This window comes from Ixodes scapularis, unplaced genomic scaffold, assembly GCF_016920785.2.
Source record: "Ixodes scapularis isolate PalLabHiFi unplaced genomic scaffold, ASM1692078v2 PGA_scaffold7__128_contigs__length_106722199, whole genome shotgun sequence".
Taxonomy (NCBI): domain Eukaryota; kingdom Metazoa; phylum Arthropoda; class Arachnida; order Ixodida; family Ixodidae; genus Ixodes; species Ixodes scapularis.
This window is the reverse complement of record NW_024609882.1, coordinates 75,047,037-75,056,005: the sequence shown is the minus strand read 5'-3', so window position 1 is coordinate 75,056,005 and position 8,969 is coordinate 75,047,037.

Below are 8,969 nucleotides of genomic sequence, written 5' to 3'. Positions count from 1 at the left end.
GTATTCACAAACGCGTTCTTAAGTGAGAGGAGGAAAGTTACGACCTTTTACGGAGAAACGATGACTTCCGGTGCTGTTGTTATGGCAACGGCATCTTCAGCAAAACGAACAACCAATTAGAGAGCTAGGCATAGTTCGGAGCACGTGGATTTTTAATAACAAACACAGGCTAACCACTTGTTGATAGACAGCTCTGTGTATGTCCTGTCCTGTCTGTGTGTAAATGTGTAGTGTTCAAGCTGATTCTCATAAACACGGGCGACCTTTCCACCACCGCTTGTCTGGGGTTCGTGTCCGTGCAGTGGTAGCACGATTTAAACGCTTCGTTGACTGCTACAAACTCGATCGCTACGAAGTCAACACAACTGTCATCGTTGGTAAAAGCCCCGTGCCAGTCGTTTGCAAAGCGACGTAGAAGGAAACAAACCGCCGCGGCGTTTCTCGCGCAATCGGAAATGCAGGAGTGAGCCGAGGTTAAAAGGATACGTTTGAACTACGAGAGTGTCAGCAAGAGTCACGCAAATACCTATTCACACTCGGAGCGGACGCGTGCGTTTGATCGAAGTGCTGGATTCAGACTGCGTTTCGGGAAGCGCTTCGGGACCGATCTTCTACGATTGCAACTCGATACTGACGTGACACTCGGCAAAGAAAGGTTGGACCGGCATCACGTAGCTCCCATAAGCTGATACAGCTCGACAGTTAAAAATGGCATACTAATGACAAAGTGTACATACCGTGTTGCGAAGGTAATCCATACGGCGTTTATTTGAGCTCTATATCACACAAACCAAGGAGATAGAATCGAGGAGTCCCTTTTCGACGACAGCGTTCGTCACCGCTGCCTCGGAAAACAAGGTGATCGAGATGATAAGCGGAATCGGTTGACCTCTGAAATTTAGTTCAGCTATCAAACTATCCATACGGGGAGGGTCCACAAGGGTCGCGCGGGCATATTCCATTCAGCAAGCCAGCCGGTCGTGGGCAGACGGTCTTGGCCAAGGACCGTCTAAGCAATGCTGCGCCTGAACGGGTCGGAGTGCCTGCTAGGCCTATATATCCTGCCGAGCTCGCTTGGTCGGTGGGATCGTCGCCTTTGTTGCCTTTTGCGGGTGTCTGTGGATCCAGCGTTCATGTTCCTCGTGGTCGGTTTCAAGTACTTCTTCATTTTTTTCTTGCTGCTTGAAGTCGGGACGCGCAAGAAGAGCAGGTAGAAAAATAAATGTCCGTTGGGTCGTCGCGACCGAGCAACTGAGCGACGTTGTCGGCCATGTTAATTTGATCGTAGAAAATGCGTAAGACAGCTTCGGAGCTGTCGTAGGATTTTGTCGTAACCTGCGCAAAAGTTACGACAATTTCGTTTCGAGAATACGGATTTTCTCTCAAATTTGTCGTACGCATTTTTTTCGTCGTAAGTTCGCTTTGAGAATCCGGCCTCTGGCTCACATGTCCTGCATCCGAAAAAAAGTGGCATTGTGCGACAGAGTTTCCGAAAGATCAATGGGATCGGGACCAATGGCTGGCTGCAATTCCTGTAGAACATTTACGGGCACTTCGAAAAGCGGACGCTACCTGATTTATATGCTCCTTGCATTTTGTGGAAAGTGATTACATTGAGTTCGCAGGTGTCAAAACGAAAATCCCATACCATTTAATTCAGCGAAGTATCGTCCACAAAATTTGTTGGTTATTTTTTTGTTTTTTTCTTCAGTGATGATTGTAAAAAAAAGAAAAAAGATATGTAAACATCAGAAAATGTTTGAAAAAAAAAACTTAAAATTTCACGGGGGATGGAACCCGGCCTTACCACGTGTGAAGCGGACGTCTTTCGCACTGAGCTACCGGGGCATTTTTTATTTTTTTATTTAATGCATGAAAAGGTGACAGGACAAACGGCAAACATACAGTTCGACAAAGTTATTACTTATAAGGATAACAATACAAACAATTAAACGGTTCTTGATCACATCAAAATATTGTTGTCTGTTTACGCTCGGGAAACGAAGAAAGGATTCAAAATAAATGACATAACTAAAAATCAGGAAGATGGAGACATCGATCAATGAGAGCATACCAGTCTGGGCGTTCCTTAAGATGATCTAACACATTTCTCACGTGAGATACAGTTTCTATGAAGTTTGAATTTGTAGTCCGGGGTGAATCGGCGTTTCTGTCGATCATTCTCGTCTTCCAGAGACTATGCAAACCCATGAGCGTGAACAAATCATGAGGAAAACTATCGTTGGGTTTTAAAGGTAAAAACCGGATTGTGTAGGCGTTGACGTCCAAATCTTTTTTCAGTGTTCTCTGTAGGACGTCCCAAAAGAGGTAGGCATCAGTGCAGAAAATAAAACAATGTTCTATAGTTTCTGGTTGGTTACAAAGACGGCAATTCACTGACCAGGGTACAAAAATTCCTCGTTCGCGAAGCCAGGGTTTCACAGGCAACGTTGAAGTGTGAAGTTTGAAGAAAAATGACTTCGCGGTAGGTAAGACGCGCAATTTTCGGACACGCGTAAGAACATCTTTTCCTGGTTCATGGTTGAATATACTTCGATACAAAGGTGCAGGAAAAGCTATGTCAAGAAGATCGGCATATAATGCTTTGCGTGATATTGCAAATAAATATTCCAAAGAAAAACGGGCTCTTAGAAACTCTATTGCGCTTACTACTTCTCTGAGGAATCCCAAGGGACGTGATGTTCCCGCCGATACCGATGAAACCACCAAATAAGGTAAAGCATCTGAGAGTTCTGCCTGTAGGTAAGTACGAAGGAAGTGATGTGATGTTGTTCTGAAGAATAGAAAACGAGTTATTATTTGTTTTAAAAAGATGTGTAATAGTCCGAGACCACCGACATCAACAGGGCGAAAAAGATTGTCTCGTCGCATAGGTTCCCAGGTGGAGTTCCACACGAAAGTAGCAAAAACCCTGTGAAACTTTTGAATGTGGGTTCTGGCACAGCAAATAACCTGAAGAACGTACCAAAGTTTCGCTACAAGAAAAATATTACACGCTTTTGCTCGCCGAAAAACGGACCACTGATTTGTTTTCATAATGTTAGCTTGACTTTTGATCTTTGCCACTCGTTCTGTCCAGTAGTGGCCATCGTTCCGAATACAATTGAGGGGCACTCCTAAGTACTGGGGAGCGACGCAAGTCCACGATATGCCAGCATATTCTGAGGGTGTTGTGGCCCATTGCCCGCACCAGAAGCCAACGCATTTCGTCTTATTGATAAGAGCACCGGTAGCATCACAGAAGTTTTGAGTTAAAGTGAAGACATTGTCTATGCCTCGCTTATCAGCGCAAACAAAGGCAATATCATCGGCGTATGCTAACACCTTAACCTCTGTGGAGTAGAAATGATAACCTTCCACGGTAGGGTTTCTGAGCACGCTTAAGCACAAAGGTTCCAGATATAGAGAAAATAAAAGAGGGGATAAGGGGCATCCTTGTTTGACCGATGATTCTAGTCAAATTGGACTTGAAAGCGATTCATTGATTATAAGCCTCGTGGCACAGTTGCGGTAACACATCTCAATGCCCTTCAAGATTGTGGATCCTGGGTTTACATGACGAAGAATATTGAAGAGGAAAGCGTGGGACACCCGGTCGAATGCCTTCGCCAAGTCTACTTGCACCATGGCAACTTGTCCAGCATGCAAAACGCAGGTTTCTATTACTGCACGTGCCACGTGTATGTTGGTTTGTATGCATCGCCGCTTAATTCCGCAGGTCTGGTGATCCCCAACAAAACTGGACGTAACAAACTGAAGTCTTTTGGTCAGAATTTTTGCAAAAATCTTATAGTCTACCTGGCATAAAGTAATTGGCCGGTAGCTTTCAGCGTGAATGAGCTTATCTGGATCTTTACTTTTTGGAATCAGAACCATGTGGCTGTTATAAAATGTAGGCGGCAAGGCTCCCACTTCATAAGCCTCCAGGAAGACCTCGAGTAGAAAAGGGCATAGCTGCTCTTTGTACTTCTTGTAAAACTCGGATGGGAGTCCATTAGGTCCTGGTGTTTTAGAGTTTGGTAGATGATCTACCGCCCATCGAACCTCTTCTAGCGTTATTGGTCCGCTAAGCAGGTCGCGTTGAAGCTGATCAACCTGGGGCATCAAAGAAACCAAGGGCTTGGCTAATTGATTGTCTACGACTTGTTTGTGCCCAAAGAGGTTTTGGTAATGAAATTCAAACGTTTTCATAATGTCGTCTTCGTCTGTTGAGAGCGTCCCATTACAATTTAAAAGTTTAATTTTCTTTGAAAGTCCATTTCGCATCTCGTCGTCGACTGCGCGGCGCGAAGGTGTTTCAGAGGATAGAAAACGCTTGCACCTAGAGCGTACTAGTGCACCATGGTAACGGTTTTGTTCATAACGCTGTATCTGACATTTAACGCGTGTAATTTCTTCCTGAAACAAGCCGGGTGTTTCACATTCCAGCTCATAAAGAATGTGTAAATTTTTCAAAAGGGTAGATTCTTCTTTCTTTGCATGAAACGATGCAATGCACGCGCATTCAATTGCCTCGTTTTTAACCTCCTGCTTGAAAGAGTCCCATTGAGCAAAAATGCCGATATTATGATTTGTTGTTGCTTTGTTGAAGCATTCGCGCACACGCTCTTCGAAATCTGTGTTCTCTAAAAGTCTCGTGTTAAATTTCCACAAAGCCCATTTTGGTTTTGCTTTACGTTGCGTGTCTGTTCCGATACGGACGATTACAAGGCAATGATCTGAAAACGAAACTGGTTTCACGTCATATGCAGTCACACGTGACTGCATATGACTTGAAACGTAAATACGATCAAGCCTGGCATTACATGAAGCTTGGAGGTGGGTGTATCGGAAAGTAGTACTTTGAGAAGCTCCAACATCAAATAGGTAATACTCATATGTGAGAGTGTTGAGAGTGTCAGCACTTCTATCAGGTCGAGAAGGGGGTGTTGACCTATCGTTTATATTACACACACAGTTAAAGTCGCCGAATAAAATTATTTGTTTGTCGGTATCTAAGTATGGGGCAAGGTTTTCAAAGAAAGAGCATCGCTGTCGAACGTCGTTATGAGCATAAGTACAAATTAAACGCCAGTATCTGCCATGCAACGAGAAATCGCAACATACCAACCTTTCGTCGTCATCGACGGCGTGTGAGAGTGACGTATATCCTAGCCTTTTCCTTAAAAACAAAAGACACCCTCCCGACAACCCATCAGCATGACTAACACATACCTCATAATTTGAGAGGAAAGGGTCCAGTGCACGAGCCGTGTCCTTATCAGACGATATTTTTGTCTCCTGGACGGCAACAAAATCGATCTGTTCTTTTGAGAAGAGCCTATACAATTGCGATTGTCGTGCACGAGAACACAGTCCTCTGACGTTCATGGTAGCGAAGTTGAGGGGAGGAAATGCCAGAGAGATGTTAGTTAGGGTGGCAGTGCATCGCCGTCTTTCACCAGGTGGTCAGGCTGTGGGGTCTTGCTGTGCGGCTGTTCCCGCACCGTGGTCGGCTTGCGTTTCACGTTACCTCTGTCGTCGTTCTTGTCTTCTGAGTCACCTGCTGTAGATGACTGGGACGTAGTCGCTGTTGAAGGAGCGGGTCGCTTGACGGGTGCTCCGCTGTACGGGGTGGGACGTCCTCGTCGTGGTAGCAGCTGTTGGAGAGAAAGCTCCGGAGTCGTGTTTAAGGAAGGCAATTCGCTATTTGGCCAATCTTCCTTTGTTACCTTGATTGTGTTTCCTTGCGTTACCGGGCCTAGCCCTGCGTTAGGTGTCGTCTTCTCAGGGTTGACGGACTGTGACTGCTGTGTCAAATTTTCCAGATCAGTTTTCGCTGTCGAGGAAGTGGGAGCGATCACCTCTCCTGTGGCGTCGACAACCTCGCTGATGTCCATGAGGTGTTCCTGGACAATGTCGTCAGTCGGGCTTCTTGATTGGCCTAGCTTGTCTGCGTAGGTCATCACACACTCACTCGTAGCGTGGCCATAACCGCGGCACTCCCGGCATCTTGGGGTTCTACACTCACGACGGATGTGACCTATGCGATTACATCGAAGGCATAGTGGAGGACGGCCCGGCACGAGCACCAAGCTTCGGCAGCCAAAGACTGTGAGCTGGTGCGGAATTTGGCTTGCGTTCATCCCTTCTCGAAGCGTCAAGGTCACTTCTTTGTTGAGCGTCTCCATCTGTTCCATTCCGGCGCATCTCCACTTTTCCTTCCCGATGGAACGAACTGTACCGAATGGTGCCAGCGCTTCCTCGGTACGTTGACTTTCCATGTGGACGGGAAGCCATAGTAGCTTCAGTTTTACATCTCTGGTGTCCGGGTCGTTAATCAGGCACCTGCGTCCCTTTACGCGTAGTTCAGCTTTGTTGACAAGTTTGGTCTTCGCGTGTGCACTTGCGCAAGTCACCATCCATACGTGACTCATCTGGAATTGGCCTATCCCGATGATTTCCTGGCTATCGACCACGTCTCGTAAGGCGTCTCGGAAGTCCGGTGCTCTGTATGGCCTCGCTGCCAGATCTCCGTGCAGAAATACCGAATTGAGGCTCAAATTACCTGTAGGTAGGCGGGGTAGGACGGTCCGGTACTCTTCAGTCGTCATGTCAGTGGTTCTGGCCGAAGCCTCAGTAATTCCCCGGCCTGTGGCCGGTGTATTTTCACTGGAGAGCATCGAAAAGCGACCGTTTCGAACGGCGTCTTCTTCTTTCTCCCGAGCTACCGGGGCATCTCTCTTCTGGTGGATCTCTTTCCTTAGTAATAAATCAGCCGGTAAACTGTAAGTTGGAAAGTTTGCAGTCGATTTTTCTCTAGCAAAAGCACTCCCGGGTCGAAGTCGGGAAGCACCATGCTTTGGGGACATTCGCACCTAGTAAAGAAATCGTACGCGTGCATATTCAACTCGAAGTAGACACGTCCTGCTTGACGTTTGCGCGAGCGTTGTCTTCAGCCACGAGAAGGGAGCGACGGCTCGGCGACGTCTTCGTGCAAATCGGCTTGGTGGCCGGGCGTGTCGTACGGGATGAATACCAATTCTTTTGATCAGTCCCAAATTTCTCTTTTAACGGTAGACAGAATTCGCCGGTACCGCGAACGACAGTTCTGAATAGAGGTCCCACGCCCGTCGTCCGCTGCCATCACCGTCCCCGCGAGTCCCACGATACGCGAAACAACGAACGCACAGAATGCTTCCGGTTGTTTGTGGAACTTTTTTTTTTTCAATCAACGTATTTACAGCTTTTTAGAAGCCACAAAAAATGGGTTTCATATTTTTTTCTATTTTTAATATTGAGTGTGTGCCTTCAGTGACCCACGACTTTGATTAAATTTGGGGGTCGCATCGATACCTTAGAAAACGGCCCGTGACCGCGAAAAAGAGAGTGAGCGAGACTCGAACCGGCCAGTTCTTGATCGGCGGTTTTCGGGCGGAAAGATACCGAATTTCGAGCCGCAAATTCTGTTCTGGGTAGTTGAGCTCTCATATGTTACGTACGACTAAAAACCTCGGCGAGCATAAATACCCTGTCAGTGTCCCTTTAAGTCGTTTTCCTTTCGCCTCCTAAATCGCGAATATCGAGATTATGTTTCAAAATGGTTACACGGGGGCTCCACAAAAAATATCTTCGAAGTACCACTGAAGCCCCATCTTCCTGGAGTGTGACGCCGTAGTAGTAATTTTCGTAATATTCTATCTCGCGCATCTTCAGCTCCTATGAAAGCTGTGTACGCGCACTATTGCAATATTCAAAAAAAAAAAAAAGGTCACAAAAGAACGTCACGACCGGTGTCAGTGCAGGGGAATGGCGACACGCGCTTGGCAGCCGAAAGATCCCATAGACCTATCGCGCTAAACGGTCTACGCATGGGTGATGCCGAAATAACTTTGGTTCACAGAATGCAGGCGGCCATGCATGCGAGGGCTCGTGCCGTTTCCTGCTCCATACGCGCGACAAACACGCCCCACCGAGGTTTTCGCACGTGCATAAAGACTAAAGTGCCCCCAATGCATTGCGGCAGCGTTGGCGTCAAACTGGCTGGTGAGATTGGTCCATTAGGACGTAACGACTAATCGAAGCATTTAGAGGATAAAAATAATCTAAACTAACCTCTTGTTCGTTTTTGTTTTCTTTTCAAAAACCTCTTCACCTTCCCTTAAGGACTGTAAGAATAATGCACTGCAAAAGTTAGTGCCGAAAGTCAGTGACACGTGACGATAAGAAACAAACTCTCTTGCACTACGAATTCGGAAATCTTTCAAAGACGGAGTTTTATCTAAGACTAAGTTTCTGCACTCCATTTACCCTTCAAAGATATATCAAACTATTTTTTATGTCGTTAAATACCACGCAGATTCACTCTCTAACATTAATAACCGAATAACATTGCCATAGTTTTTGTTTTCTAAGCAATTGCAGTCGGCAAATAATTCAGAAGTACACGTGCACCGTCCATCCCCTTAACTCGGAGGCTGAACAAGCACCCACGTGGACTGGTGCCTATCCCATGGCGCCTATGTTAATCTCAGTCACGCGCTGGAGTAGGTGAAATAAAAAAATGCGTTCTGAACTCCAAGAATTGTGAGAGTTTTGCCATTTTCATTACAGCAGTTGTTGGACGGAAGCCATTTCCTGAGTGTCCGCCGAGGCATTGATTGTTACGAGTCGAAAACCAGTGCTCACGCAGTTCTCTTATCCAATTAATGAGCCGAGGTCGACGGTCGTCAGGCGGGTGGTTCAGATCCCACAATTACGTCATGAAGCTTTGTGAAGGAATGACTAAAGAAATTGGACTCTCTTATTCTCGCAGTTTTACCGCAACAAAGAAACTACTGAATCAGTGGCAGTCCATGCTAGTATTACAGTGTTCTGGAGGGCGTAGTGGCAAGAGCGGCGCCCGCTTACAATGAAGCGCGTGAAGACGGTCGACGTAGATACCGCGAGTGGCGCTGGAGTTCTGTGCC